Source organism: Onychostoma macrolepis, chromosome 25 (genome assembly GCF_012432095.1).
Source record: "Onychostoma macrolepis isolate SWU-2019 chromosome 25, ASM1243209v1, whole genome shotgun sequence".
Classification (NCBI taxonomy): Eukaryota; Metazoa; Chordata; class Actinopteri; order Cypriniformes; family Cyprinidae; genus Onychostoma; species Onychostoma macrolepis.
Genome location: NC_081179.1, coordinates 365,821 through 381,987, shown reverse-complemented (window position 1 = coordinate 381,987; position 16,167 = coordinate 365,821). Strand labels below are relative to the sequence as shown.

The following is a 16,167-nucleotide window of genomic DNA, read 5'->3' as shown; positions in this document are numbered from 1 at the left end:
TCTCTAATTCTTGCTAGTGAACATTGCTAGTAACAATGCAATTGCAGAGCTCTCTAGTTCAGTAAGACATCTCAGTTGTTTCTAGTGAGAACTGAATTAGAAAGCTCTGCAATTATAATTGTTATTAGTAAGGATTCAGTTAGAGAGCTCTCTAATAGTAATTGTTAAGAATGGAAATGTAGCGCTTCTAAAAATGCAATTGGGACGAGTAACACTGAGAACAAATTAAGCTAAAACGGCTGGCCATGTGCTGCATACTGTACTGTAGCTATGTGAGCACACCCATACAGAAAAGATGCTTTCATACACAGTGTGATGCACGTTTATTTTCATAAGTATTTCATTTAGGTCACACTGAGCTGTTTTTAACAGTAAAAGACACATTTTCATTCGCATCATCCACTCGCCCAGGCGGTAATCCTGAGACTCGGTCCTGTTACCACACTGATGCTCATTTCGGCTTGTGCTTGTTTCTGTGTTCATTCGTTCCTTTGAGGGGACAAAGTGCTAAATAATTTCAATATCTCTTTTTTCAGTGTGTAGGCAAGGTTTTCCATCGGTTGGTACATTTTTGGCCATTAAAGCATCCTAATGTCCAACAAGTTCATGCACTGTCAAAGAAAAAAACAATAGATGTAATTTATTATAAATTGTAATTTTCTGTTTTATGCACGTGAACTCTCTGAGGTCATGAAAATGGTTGTAGCACACAAGTGCTGTTACACATCTTTCTCATACGCACAAATAATTCATGCAGGATTATCAGTGAATTTACGTTACGAGCCACTCGTTAAAAATAAGTCTGAAGATGTTGAATTGTTGATGGCTGATCCCGATTCCTTCCTCAGTCAAACAAGAGTTTTTACTGACAATAGTGATGTCAGCCGAATGTGGAAAGGGTCAAATATGGTGAAGTGTGTGAAAGCTTGAGCTGTTCCTGTCTGACTCACATCTTTCTCCTCCCTTTTCTTTCTCTCTGTCAGATTCTCTGTATGTGCCAGAGTGGGAGAGGAGGTCTTTCAAGAGGGATCCGGAAAGACCAAAAAGGCCGCCAAAGAGGCAGCGGTCCATGTGGCTCTTCAGGAGCTACGTAGAAGACGAGAGCTTGGAGAACAGGTGAGAGATGCACTGAAAACACAGAGAAACAAGAAGCTCTAGAAAGAGAGAGAAAAAGCACACACTTCCAAAGTTAGCCGTTCTAACAAACACTCAGTTAAACATTATGAACAGCCAGAACAATAACTAGTAATCCTCATAAATCACTGGTTCAGACTGTAGTTATTGTTAAAGTGGTTTAGATTGATTATGTAAGCGTGGAGCTGAAAGGAAAAGCTGTGGCTGCAGGATCTTATTTTTAAAAAGTGTGCAGAAGACTCTCTTTATGAGACTTTGCTCTTTTCTTTCCCCAGGTCTCCCTCCTGAGTGCTTTTAATCAATGGATTTTAACATTTTTACTCGTTTTAACCCCCTTCCCCTCATGTCTTCATTTATTACCCCAGCTTTCCCCAACATTACCTTGATTTTAATTAATTTATTATATGAATGTTTTTATCTCCCTACCCTGTTTATTTATTGATCTTAATAAAATCATATCTATGTATGTGTGTGTTTGAGTGAAATAAGTGTGTGTCCATCATGTCATGAAGAGATGGATCACTACAATCATTCCAGCAGATCTCATAAAGTCCACAATCACAGCACTGCAATAAATCACTCATCCATTCATTCATACAGTAAACACACAGATGAAAGACAATTACAGGCTTAGTTCAGCCAAAAATTAATCAACATTCTCAAAGGATTGTTTTGTCTTGTGTGTGAAAGTGTATCTTCAAATGAATGAAAGCTGTTTTCTGAGTTTAGTGAGAGTTGTTTGTGTTTGTAACAGTAGCCTGGACTCATTCAGACCCATAGAGTCATGATCTTTAAGACACAGAACATCAGAACTATTATCTGTGATCAGAGGACGGGGTTTTACACAGAATCAAGTCAATCTTGAACCTCTAACTGTTGAGCTCTTGCTAGCATTGATCAGTCAGGATTGCTAGCGTTAGTGTGCGGTCTGTAGTGATGTTGATCAATCAATCATGAGTTATATATTCTGAATGCCAAATGATGAAGTTGTCTTGAGTTCTAATGTTTCCAGACGACACAAACTGAGTCTGATATATGATCGAGCATCAGTGTAATATTATCCTTCAGTAAAGTTTCTCTCGTCTCTGGTTTGTAGAGACTGAAACAGCTGATTTTCTCTCTCAGTTGAATTGCTGACATTAACTCACGGTCTCAATGTTCAGGAACATTTCAGCACATGCAGAGAGTCAGTTTAGTGTCTCTTTCATCATGGAACACAAACCCAGTTTATTATCAGTCAGATCTGCTCTTTCTCACGCAATCACAACACATGCTGATCTCTGGAGTGAGGAGTTATTTTGTTCTTTATTTCTGTCATTTGGTGCTTCAAAACTACAACACGGACCAGCTCTCCTTGATATGGTTTCAAGAGCACAGTGAAGCTCCAGTGTTTTAAATAAAGCCTGATTGATCAGTAATGATGCTGAAATGTGAGGAGAGCTGCTCAATGATCCGGATCAGTGTTATCTCAGTAACGCTGGAGTCTCTTCTGCTGGAAAATGAGTCTGATGAAAGTCTGAACTTCATCCAAACATCAAGAGAGACGCATTTCTACTGAATCCACAAAAGAAACACACTAAAGCCTCAAAAGAAGGACATCTTTCTTTCATTCATCTTCTCTTTCTTCAAACACACATTGACTCAATATTCACTCGTTCCTCATCACACTCTCAGACTGCTTTCTCTTCCAGTCAGAAACAAATGGAGCTTTTCTAACGTCTCTCACTGATGTCAAACACCTGCCCGCACTAATTAAACCTCGTTAAGATCAACTCATTAACTAGCACTTCACTTAATGATGAGAAACACAGCTGTTACCCGATCGCTCCGGCGCGTGAATATCCGCAAAGCCACAGGTCCAGACGGCATTCCCGGCCGTGTCCTTAAAACATGCGCTCACCAACTAGCTGGAGTCTTTACAGACATTTTTAACCTCTCCCTCTCTCTATCTGTTGTTCCACAATGTTTCAAAACATCCACCATTGTGCCAATACAAAAGACACCCAAAGCTTCTTGCTTGAATGACTGGCGCCCTGTTGCTCTGACTCCCATCATCAGTAAGTGCTTTGAGAAGCTTATCAGAGATCACATCAGCTCTGTATTGCCAGCATCACTCGACCCACTGCAGTTCGCCTACTGCAATAACCGCTCCACTGATGATGCAATTGCCTTCACCCTGCACACTGCCCTTTCCCATCTTGACAAGAGGAGCACATATGTGAGAATGTTGTTTGTTGACTACAGCTCAGCGTTTAATACCATAGTGCCCTCTAAGCTTGTAGTGAAACTCCGAGATTTAGGTCTGAACAATTCTCTGTGCAGCTGGATCCTGGACTTCCTGACAGACAGACAGCAGGTGGTCAGAGTAGGCAGCAACATCTCCTCCCCGCTGACCCTCAACACTGGAGCCCCTAAGGGCTGTGTTCTCAGCCCTCTCCTGTACTCCCTGTACACGCATGACTGTGTAGCCATGCACAGCTCCAACGTCATCGTCAAATTTGCGGACGACACAACGGTGATAGGTCTGATCACCGACGACGATGAATCAGCCTACAGAGAAGAGGTGCACACCCTAACTAACTGGTGCAACAACAACAACCTCTCTCTGAACATCAGTAAGACCAAGGAGCTGGTGGTGGATTTCAGGAGGCGGACCAGTGAGCACCCCCCCATCACCATCGATGGGACTCCAGTGGAACGGGTCAGCAGCTTCAAGTTCCTCGGCGTAAACATCACCGAGGACCTCACCTGGACTACTCATACACAATCAGTAGTGAAGAAGGCCCACCAGCGTCTCTTCTTCCTCAGGCGACTGAAGAAATTTGGTCTGAGCTCAAAAATCCTCAGACAGTTCTACAGTTGCACCGTGGAGAGCATCCTGACTGGCTGCATCACCGCCTGGTACGGGAACTGCACCGCTCTCAACCGGAAAGCCCTGCAGAGAATAGTTCAGACGGCCCAGCACATCGTCAGAGGTGAGCTTCCCTCCCTCCAGGACATCTACACCCAACGATGTGTGAGGAAAGCACGGAAGATCATCAGAGACTCCTGCCACCCGAGCCATGAACTCTTCTCGCTGCTACCATCAGGCAGACGGTACCGCAGCATCAGGACCCGAACCAGCAGAACGCGAGACAGCTTCTTCCCGCAGGCCATCAGACTGCTGAACTCCAGATAGTAAACGACACTCACCCACCTACCCCTACCCCTCACACTGGATTCCATCTACACACCAGTCACACTGACTCTGACAGCACTGTAGCATATATTGCACTGTACAGCTTGGAACAGATGCAGCTCCATCTTCTCTTCTGCACTAACTACTGCACTGCACTTCATAGTCAAAACACTAACAGTATACATCACTGTAAGTCAAATATAAAGCAATAAGTCAAATAAAAGCTATACATACATCTTTAAGTCTCTTGAGAACACGTGTACTTACTATGTGTATATATAATATACTATGTGTATATTATAGAAATATGTATGTATAATGCATATTGTGTACTATTGTATATTGTTTATTGTATACTGTGCAAATGTGTATATTGTGTAAAGTGTGTATATTGTTGTATATTCTTGTCTATGTATATTGTAAATTTTTTTTTTTTTTTTTATGTCTTGTTGCTTGTACTGCCATGGCACAGAGTCTGTACCTAAGAATTTCACCATTGGTACACTTGTGTACATGATGTGTGACAATAAAGAGATTTGATTGATTTGATTTTCCAAACTCTCCATCAACTGAACCCAAATGATTCAGTGTTTGGAGTCGCTGGCGATGTCTGATGATCAACTGTTTAAATAAATTACACCACAAACAATTGCATTTTCATGAAATCTATCAATGTAATATATTAAAAATATTAAATGTGAAGGTTGTAAAAATGTCTGTTCTGTTCTTATTGTAGTGATTGTAATATGAGTTATTTGGCAAACTAGGTCAACTAGAAACAATAAATTATCATATCCCTTTTTCTATTATACACACAGTGTTAAACTTCAAAGTAATTAAAGCATCAGTTTAAGTCATCAGACACTTGTTCATGTGTCACCAGATCAACATTTCTGATTCTGAAATGTTTGGAAAGTAAAGGTTGGAAACATAACAAAGCCTCGTTTGCTGAAATCGTGGTTTGTTGAGTTCAGATCTGAAGCGCTGATTCCAGACTGAAATCTGGTAAATGTTTGGAGCTTCATGAAGCTTCTGTAAACTGCGATATTGAACACACAGAACAACTGCAGTGAAATCAATATGATTTAGAAACTCCAGCACAATCTGCATATTTCTAAACCAGACAGACGTCTCTACCTGAACCAGTAGGCTTAAATTGCAGATAACGTGCAAACTGATTGACATCACTACAAGCTATGGCTGGAAAACGCAAAGACAGACAAAGTTCCAAAAAAGATTCTCAAGAGGTGTGGATGGATGCTGAACAGGATCCTGTGGAGGTGCACAACTATACACAAATCCATCAACAACGTGAAACCTTGCTCTCTAAAGGTTTGACCGAAATTGAATCTGCTCTGCATACTCCCGATTCAAAGAAACCAAAGAACGAGCCGTTCCCGTCGACCTGCAAAACAACATTGTCAGAATACTGACAGAAAAATATTAACGAAAGAGCTGATGATTTGGAAAAAATCATTAAAAAGAACTCAGACGGAATTGAGGCTCTCCAGAAATCCACCGAATTCTTGTCTCGTGAGATTAACGACATTAAAGCAGACCTGACTGGACTGAAATCATCGAGTGGTAGCCATGACAAGAAAACACTGGATCTGGAAGCTAAAGTGAACGAAATGGAGAGATATAGACGGCGCTGGAACTTGAGGTTTTATGGTCTTGACGAACATGAAGGTGAAGACATTAAACAGAAGGTCGTGGACATCTGTGCGGCTGTGATTCCAGATGAAAAGGGAAAGGTCGCTACCGAAATTGACGTGGTTCATCGCGTAGGAAGGAAGCTCGACTTGATGCAGAAGCCAAGAGCTGTAATTCTTCTGTTCAGATCCAGGCATGTCAGAGATCTACTGTGGAAAAGTGCAAAGAAAAGCAGCTTTTTGAAAGAAAAGAAGTTGAGGTTTGCTGAAGATCTGACGGCAGTTGATGAAGAAATCAGGAGTCAGCTGTGGCCAAGTGGCCAAGAGGACGGAGGGCGTATTTTGTCAGGACTAGAGCGTTTGTGGATGGGAAGGAGATTTTTAAGTAGGCAATGACTTTTACATCTGACATTGTTTTACAGATGCCTACAGCATGTTACAAGGTAAACATTAATGTTACAGAGGGGTTTAGAGATGTAAACTTTTGTTCTGAAGTTCTTCTGTGAGTATGAGCTCACTCGCTGTTTTCTCTCTTAATGTTAGCGGTATGAGAAATTTAGTTAAAAGAAAAGCAATCTTTTTGTTTTGTAGAAAATATTTTTGTGATTTTTATTTCATCCAAGAGACATGCATCTGAATCAGACTTTCAGTTTTGGAAGAGCCAGTGGGGCAACGATATGTGGATGTCATATGGTAGTATTCACATGTCTTGGGCAGATGGATTATTTTAATTGTCGAATTCAACCAGCAATATTTTGTGTTGGGGAATATATATGCAACCAGCAGTGTTGTGAGGAATAAAAGTTTATTACAAGACTTTGAAGAAAAAATAAGAAATATCTTGGACAGTTTTTCTGATGCTAAAATAATTTTTGGTGGAGATTACAATTCAGTTTGGGACAATAACTTAGACTTTATTCCTTCTCGTGGAAATAGTTTAAATAATTTTAATGAATTACATAAAGTTTGTTTAGGATTGGATTTAATTGATATCTGGAGGGTTAAAAACCCAAATAAACAAGAATTTACATGGTGTTCTGGTGACAGGAGTAAACAGTCTAGGATAGACTTTTGACTCGTTTCCAGTGTACTACAAAATCAAGTAAGCCAGGTTACTATAGAAACGTCTGTGCTTAATGACCATAAAGTAACTTATTTAGTTATTGTCTTAAATGGAAATATTGGTAATAATATAAGAACACGAACGCACTGGAAATTAAATAAAGCAATATTGGAAAACAAATTATTTAAAAAAGAAGTTAAAAATATTATTTTGAGTTGCTTGAACAATGCGAGAAGGTCAAATAAGTTTGGGACCAATTGGGAGTACATGAAGCATCTTATAAGAAAACAAGCCATTATTAGCGGAAAACTAATGGCACAGTTTAAAAGGACAAAAGAGGAACAAGTAATAAAAGAGATAGTTGATTTGACAAGTAATAATGTAATGAATCAGCAGGACAAACTCAGATTATTTGATTTACAGTTACAGTAACTGTTTTCCTGTATTTGTGATATCAAAAATTGTAAATCCCACCTAAGGAGGTTCGAATGGTTGGCGGGTGAGGAGATGCTTGGTTGAGCTCTGCACGTTTCAAAATGGAAACCCGGTGCGGGTGTTTTTATAATCACTATATTTCTGAAGGAAACCGACTGTTTTCAGAAAATGATGGATGTCATTTTCATTTCATCTTGTGTGTAATGTTTTATAAAGCAGTGTTTGTGAGCGGAGCTCTGCTTTGTGTGCAGCGTTACCAGGGAAACCTCGCTCTCTCCAACAGCGCCTCCTGCTGGCAGATAATTAATCTGCATATATATGCTGCCACAAATACTGTAACTCTGTGGGATTATGGTATTAATAAATTCAACTGTATAACAGTTTCATTGAATTCATGTTATAATGTTAGAATTAAAGAACAATAAACAATACATACTGTTTCACTTATCTGTACATAGTAAATGCAGTTATTTTCAAGCTGTTGTTGACATCCTATCAAAAACGTGATTTAGCCAAAAACAACAACAACAACAACAACAACAACAACAACAACAACACTTTAATATGTCTTGCAATATCCGTGCGTGCAAAGGTTCTGCGTGATCCTCTTGTTCAATATTCTCGGGGTCTGAATTGATGGCAATATTGATGAACTTGCTGCTTTGGCAAGGGGCGGGGCAGTACTGAACCACCGTCTAAGCTGTTCGCCAATCACAGCGCACTGGGACAGCCAACCAATCACAACACATTTTATTTTTCGGAAGGCGGGCCTTCATCAAACCCGGAACTAATCGAGCTGTTTCTGTCAGGCTGGGGAGAGAGGTGTTGTAATGTAAATGTGAAAAATAATGCGATTTTCAAACCACCAAGCATGAGAGCATGTTCTAGTACACCCCCAAAACTAAATCAAGACTTTGTAAAAGAACATAATAGGACCCCTTTAAAGTAAATGATTACGGCTAAAATGAAAAGAGTTGACTGCAGGATCTTCATTCAGTCCCACTGAATCATCTGCTGCTTTCATTCTTTCTACACAAAGATAGACGTCTAGTAATGTGATCTGAAGCGTGGACAAGTAATTGTTACTCATTTGAAGACCATTGTAGAAATCAATTTTTTTAAAAAAAATTTTATATCAGACAATAATTGTTTTGTCAAATATAGAAATATAGACAGGCAGGATGTATTGTGTGTCATATTTTGATGCTCTGGGCTGTAGTTCGCTCTTATCTAGCATGTTTGTATTCTGTTCATCATTATTCTGAGCAGTCTCAGAGTCAGCATCTCATCAGCGCTGTCAGGATAAAACACCCATCCAGATCCTGCAGGAACATGGCATTAAAATCAGCCGTGCGCCTGTGTTCGAGCTCATATACAGTCTGATGGAGACATGCACCAGCCTTCCTTCACGCTCAGCCTGACTACAGGAGACGCCACACGCAAGGCTCTGATATTTACATTCATACTTATTTAAATAACACCTAGTAAGAGTATAAATAAGAGATGATGTTTTGTTCTTAAAGGTGAAGGATCCACTGAAAAGGCTGCTAATCATGAAGCAGAAGAAGCTGCACTGAAATGATTGAAACGAGACGCCCAGCTAAAGTAAACAGTCTCTGTGTTTTGTCTGTTCTCCAAGAAAGCATGGAGTATAGAGAATCGTGATGTTGGCCGAGTTCTGTGTGAAGGCACGTTGGGCTCATGTATCGGAACAGATGAACGGGGAACTTCGGTCTAATTGGTTGGTGTCACAGTCATCAGCTGTTGTGCTGTAGTTGGTCACCAGAGGACACTCCTGTGCACTTAGTTTGAGCACATGGCTTGTGTGTTGTTTGTGTCATGTGCTCATCTGTGTATTGTTCTTGTTTCCTGATTATTGCTTCAGATGATTCACCTGTCGTTTCCCTCCTTGTTTGCTTCTCTATTTATTCTCTCAGTGTCTTCATCCATCATCATGTTTCCTCGTGTCTCTCTTGATATTAAGTATATTATTTAATAAAACCCATTGCATTACTGTGTTTGAGTCCTCTCTTCATCTCTGACAGGTCGTGGCTCTCCAAGTAATGTTCAGAAATCAAATGCAGTAAGATGGACTTGTGAAGCAGCTGCAGAGAGAGATGCAGATCTCAGGAGAGATGAACATGGCCAGATGCTGAGAAAGTGATGCCTACCCGAGTCGTTAGTTTGAGAAACGAGTCTAATTCTGGCAACATTTGCAGAGTTAAGCGCTGAATAGGGTTGTGTCTCCAGAACTGCTTCAAAGGAACAAATGCACACAAAATTACTGTTTTGCTTCTTTTTCTACAGATCTGGCATTGAAATGGGAATTTGAACGCTGAATTAGGAAAAATGGATGCTGGAGAACTCGGCCAAGAATCCAACAGTCTCGGCCGGCTGAATACAGTCACTCTTGGGCAAAACTTATTTTTATTATTTTTTTCTTTTAAAATTCTATGCATTTCTAAGCATTCTATGCATTTGTAAGTGTGTAATTAAATTTTTATTATTATTATTATTACTACTAAAGACGTGATATTTCTGCTCCTGTTCATGATTTTGTGCTAATTATGCTCTGTTCTTTGGATCCTTGTTTGTTTGTGTATTTTCATATTTTAAGTTCAGAAACCAGAAAAGAGAGGAATCACTCCAGCACAGTAGATGACGCTGTGAGTCCTGAACCTTCCTCAGATTGACACCCGCCAGAAACACATAAAAGAAGAAGAAAGAGCAACATGGCGGACACACAGAATGGATTTCGTTTCTGAGTTGTTTGCTCTCGGGCAAAAAACACTACGGCGGGTTTCGTTTGTAAATGAAGCCAGGGAGGGGCCGGAGCACGATCCAGGTAACACATCTAGTGATGAGCTGAAGTTTCTCTGAACAGCTGCTGTTTCTGTGAACTGTTGATCATCAGTGAACTGAATCTTGAAGCTGTAACTCGTGTTGAGCTCTGGACTGCACTGCTAGTGTGAGCATCACAGCTTTAGTCAGATTCACAATATCACTGAAATCACTTACAGAAGCTTGTTTTTAATGTCTGTAGCACACAAGAGCTGTTCCCCGTCTTTCTCATACGCACAAATAATTCACGCAGGATTATCAGTGAATTTACATTACGAGCCACTCATTAAAAACCAGACTGATGTTGAATTGTTGATGTGTGATCCCTCTTCAGTCCAACACGAGTTTTTACTGACAATAGTGACGCCAGCCGAATGTGGAAAGGGTTAAATATGGAGGAGTGTGTGAAGCACATCTTTCTCTCGGTCAGATTCTCTGTATGTGGCAGATGTGGGGATGAAGTCCTCTGAGGTCAGCAGCCGGGCGTCTCTGGAGAGAAGGGAGACTCTGGAGAACAGGTGAGAGACGCACTGAAAACACAGAGAGAGAAATACCAGAGATGTGAACCGCTGGAGATTATTTATACTTTATTCTACCAGTAAGGTTGCTTTGAATTAAAAATAAATCCGTATTTGTTAAAGGTCAGTTTCTGGTGCTATAAGTGACTGCAGGAACTTCTCATTCAAAAGTGTGCAGAAGACACTCTTTATGAGACTTTGCTCTTTTCTTTCCCCAGGTCTCCCTCCTGAGTGCTTTTAATCAATGGATTTTTACTGTTTTAATGTCACCCCCATATCTTAATTTATTACCCCTGCTTTCCCCCTCCATTACCTTGATTTTAATTCATATAATAAATTGTTTTATCTCCCTACCCTGTTTATTTATTGATCTTAATAAAGTAAATAAATAAAATCATGTGTGTGTTTGAGTGAAATAAGTGTGTGTCCATCATGTCATGAAGAGATGGATCACTACAATCATTCCAGCAGATCTCATAAAGTCCACAATCACAGCACTGCAATAAATCACTCATCCATTCATTCATACAGTAAACACACAGATGAAAGACAGTTACAGGCTTAGTTCAGCCAAAAATGAATCAACATTCTCAAAGGATTGTTTTGTCTTCTGTGTGAAAGTGTATCTTCGCTTGCACAACACACTTCTATTATTCAGGATTGTTAGGCTGCATTAACTGACAGTTCTCACACTCTCACACACACACACACACACACACACACACACTCTGAATCTGCTGTCAGAAATACTTTCTCTATTAACACCTGATCTGTGATGAAGCAGCCGCACAAAGCCACCGCTGCCATGAAATGAGGGAAGATTATGAAGAACATCAGTATCAAGAGTCTGCTGAACGAAGAGCTGATAGAAGAGCTTGTTTGTTGTTTGTGTTGTATTGTGGACATGTCAAATTTTTATGTTGTCCATAGACAATTCAATTCCATTCATTTATTTGTATAGCTTTTCACAAAACAAATTGTTGCAAAGCAGTTTGTACATTATATTTAGAACCTTTAATATTTATATTTACATTGTTAATTAATTTTATACCGTATCATCCCCTAAACCTACCAATTGCAGTAAACTTTTATTTTTATTTTTCATAAACATCATTTAGTATAATTTAATTTAAAAAGCTAATTTATTTAAATTTTTTAATTTAATTAAAAAAAGTTATGCTCGTGGGTACAATCATTTGGAGTATTACTACACTCCATAGACACTCCATGACACTCCATAGACAAAATATATTTAAATATATATATTACTGTACGCCTACCAAAATTCTGCATACAACCATTTTTAATAAAATATTGATTGTAAGCTATCTTAATTATGAAAACTCAAGAAATTTCATCATAAATTTGCAAAACACAAACATGTGCATTCATGATGCTAACATATTATTGTAACTCAATTTGTACTGAATACACTATAATCAGACTTTAACCTACGGCGCTCCAGCGATTATATGTATAGCTTACAGTATAAAAACATTTCAAGCTAAAAAGAGACTCAAGTAACAAACTTGTTTTTTTTTTTTGTAAGTAACAGTCATGTTTCAGCAAAGCAAACCATTTATCACACATTTTAAACAAGTATTTTAATTTTTTCACTAACCACACATAACTGCTGTTTTTCTTAAAAACACAAACATGCACACTCATGCTGCTGACATACTATTGTAGACCAGTTTGTGCTGAATACAGTATAATCAGCCTTTAGCCATTAATATGCTTTTAAGATTCTGAAAATCACCAATGGTAATACACATATATGACAACATGTTACAAAGGCAGTTCATTCATCATACATTTTAAACACATATTCAGCATTTATTTAAGTTTATTGAACTTATAAAACACATCATTCTCATCTTTTAAAGATGTCAATAAATAAAATGTGATTATATGTAACATATTATATAAAAATAAACATTTACAATAGCCAGGCTAGGCGATAATAAAATGTCTTACTTTTTTTTCCCCCCTGTGAACAATGATGTCCATTCTGTGAATTAAAGATTTCCAAAAATAAAATAAATAATAAATAATAATGTTTAAGTTGTAAACGATATCAAATATAAACAAAACTCGCAGCTCCTCTTTGGGGTAATCTCGACACAGACAAGACAAGGGAGGGTGAGGGCCGAGTTACAGACCAGATGATCTGAGATGTTAGTCTGCTAACCTTTTCTCTAAGAGAGAGTATCCCTACTTCAGCTGATGTCCGGTGACTCTTATTTCAACTAAAGAATAGTTTATATTAGATTTATTCCACATTAAACACTTCAGCATCTTTAAAAGGTTCTTATTTTAAGTATCATCTCCAATGTTTTAATCCCCTCACACATGAATGAACGTGTGAAAGTTGTGTCACAAAGACGCGCCTTTTTTAAGTGGGTATACGGAAATCCTTGACCTTTGCTAGTGGGTATACGCCGTATAGACTACACCACTGGACGCAGGGCAAGAGCTTGTTCTTTGTGCATAGCTCACAAAATGATCTTGTTTATGGACTTATAAAGTGGGCCTTATATTTTGGTCATATTTTAAATATTAAGTTTATTATGAAGTTGTTCTTGTTTGTGTTTTTTTTTTTCTAGCAACATGGATGAATAAGTGAGTAAAGACTCACATTCTATTTCTTGTACCAGTGACACGTCTCTAAAACACGGCTCGAATGGGCAAGAGTTGAAAGAGTGAATGTTCTCATCTCCTCTGATAAAGCAGCACTTGTGAAGGTCTGGGCCCATATTTATCAAGCTTCTCAAAGTGCCATTTTAGTCTTAAGTTTGGAAGTAGAAGTAAATTTCATGAATTCTCAGCACTTAAGTATAAAAGCAAGTTATCAAATTTCTTAAAGCTAAGAATCCCTCTTACTCTCCCAGTTATTTAAGACAGCTGGAGAGGTCTCGCAAGTGGTTAGGAGTTGCCAGCAGGGGCTTGTGATGGCGCTGCGGAGACAGAGACGTGCATGAATCTTTCAGGAGGAAGAATGTTCTTGAAATATTTGACGACGAGCAGTTAATCAAACGGTTACATTTCCTCAGTTATTCAAAATGAGCAAAGAACATCATAACTGACTTCAGTCTAGCGCGAGTATTATATGATTTTTAAAAAACACTCCCGTTATAATCAGTGAAGCTACCTACACAGGCCTGTAGCCAGCTATGAGGTCCGGACCTCAGTAAATGTTTCATGTTCAAAAATAACATTTCTCTGAATGACTAATTTGCTGTTAAACTCCTCATATGAATGTCTGCATGGCATATATAATTCAGTTTAGACAGTTTGCAAGTATTTTAGCGTCCGTGTTATGAAAATGATCGTTGTGAGATGCTGACGAAGTAAACGAGTCTCTTTGAGAGAGTTTTGAGTGAGGACGCGGGCGCAGCCTTTTTAGACTGATGTTTTTCACTTAATTTGACACTTTAGAAAGTTAATAAAGTAGGAAGTTGTAGTTTAGGGTCAGCGATATCTTTATCTTATTTGCAAAAGATTTTAAATAATTTTGGTTTATTTTTTATTTATTGTTTTTTTTTAATAGCAATATCTGGCAACACTGCATCGCCCAATCAAAAAAGCCCATGGACAGGTTATTACTGATAGGAAACAACATTCTGTGAGGGAAACGCAAAAATATCATAATATTATCTGTCAGAAACGTTACCAGCGCTGTTAAAAACAGTATTTAACACTAGTACACAGATCTGTAGAACAAGTAGGTTACAGAATTGCAAACACTAGTCATGAAGAAGTCTATGTTATGTCATTCATTCAGTAGTAGTTACATTTTCACAAATTATGTTATAAACATTCATAAGAGCACTAGACAAAGTTATCAGCTATGTAGCAATGGTTATTAATAAAAACTATAACAGTAATATATTGTTGCATATTGTTGTATTAACACATTTTGATGCAACAAATAGGGTATGATTTAAAAATGATCATCCCTCCAAAACAGAATACATCTTTCACAAACATCTACAAGTCTGTCTCTTTTAAAGTGTGTATATAAAGAGTTGTATTTGTATTTGTTTGTTCCCACCGGGCCTGGCTACGGCCATGTGTAACCTACACCGTATGATGAATAAATCTCTTACCCCTTATTTACACTGCACACATCTGCGGTGCGTTACGGCTCCGACACGGCCATCGGAGCTGATTGGCCCCTCACCAGCCATACCGCGGCAAGTTTCTGAATCGACTCTCCGCGCTGCATCACTAGAGATAGGCGCCTATATTTTTGACGGATAATAATAATAATCTTCTTGCTGTCGACAAAGGCATCAGCAACAGGCGATATCTCTGACTATCGTCGATACAAGATACTAGGTTGTGATGACACTTCATTTCCTTGCCATAATGTATTCTCTTAAAAATGATTTATTGTCAAATGTGTGTTGAATGTAAACTCCTATTAGGAATTTAACCATTCAAAGTGAATTTATCTGAGAATATTCTTAATTAAGGAAATCTATTCAGTGATTGGTTCATGTGTATTTCGTCATCCAAATCCCGTTTGTGGCACAGCAAAGTGTCGTGAATCCTCTCTAAGACTGACACTTAAGATTTAGTCCTACACTGAGATGCTTGATAACTAACTTTTATGCTTAGCTTTGAGCCAAGAATTTTTACACTTGAGAGTAATTCTTAGAGGCTTGATAAACACGGGCCCCGGTCTGTGTGGTTTCAAGTAGGAAAAACCCTTGAATTCCTGTCTGTCTAAGATGAGTAAGACCCCTTACATATTTTTCAAATGCATACACTAAGAAGATGTTCAGTGAAGTTAATCAAACTGAGATAAGCTTTTCTAAAGTTCATGTAAGAAGACTTGAAGAATTAAATGTTTTGTTGAACAAACCTAATTAATTAGAATCTCAATTATTTTCTACTTAAATTAATAATTTTCATTTAACTGCTAGCTACTAATACATTTTGACTTAATGTAGTGAGATGAACACTTAAGAAGATTCATTGCTCATTTTGTAAAGCGTCATGGTGTTAGTAGAGCTGCCCACAACAAAACCACAAGCTTCACACTTCTGCACAATGAAGACCACAAAAACTCCAACATCACAGAAACTGTTCTCAGTCTCCTGATTAAGATTAAGCTGAAAAATATTAAGTCAGTTTTTATTTTAAAATATTTAAGTGGATTGAACTTTGTTAAATTTACAGAAACAAGTTAAAACAAGTAAAAAACTTCTCTTTTTTGTATTGACAACATTTTTGCAGTAAGCTGTATTGGTGGCTATGATATTGCTGGCAAGCACTAAAATTGTTCAGCAAAAAATGTGTAAGTATAAACAAAGAAATGTTTTAGAAAAAAAAAACATA

At 38.3% G+C, this 16,167-nt stretch overlaps 1 long non-coding RNA gene across 1 annotated transcript; it reads left to right on the top strand.

Annotated features, from left to right (window-relative positions):
* Positions 1-8,747: 8,747 nt before the first annotated feature.
* Positions 8,748-10,188, top strand: LOC131534712 (uncharacterized). Its single transcript, XR_009269422.1, has 3 exons — positions 8,748-9,682; positions 9,770-9,942; positions 10,080-10,188. It is a non-coding gene; the product is annotated as an uncharacterized LOC131534712 (long non-coding RNA).
* The last annotated feature ends 5,979 nt before the right edge of the window (positions 10,189-16,167 follow it).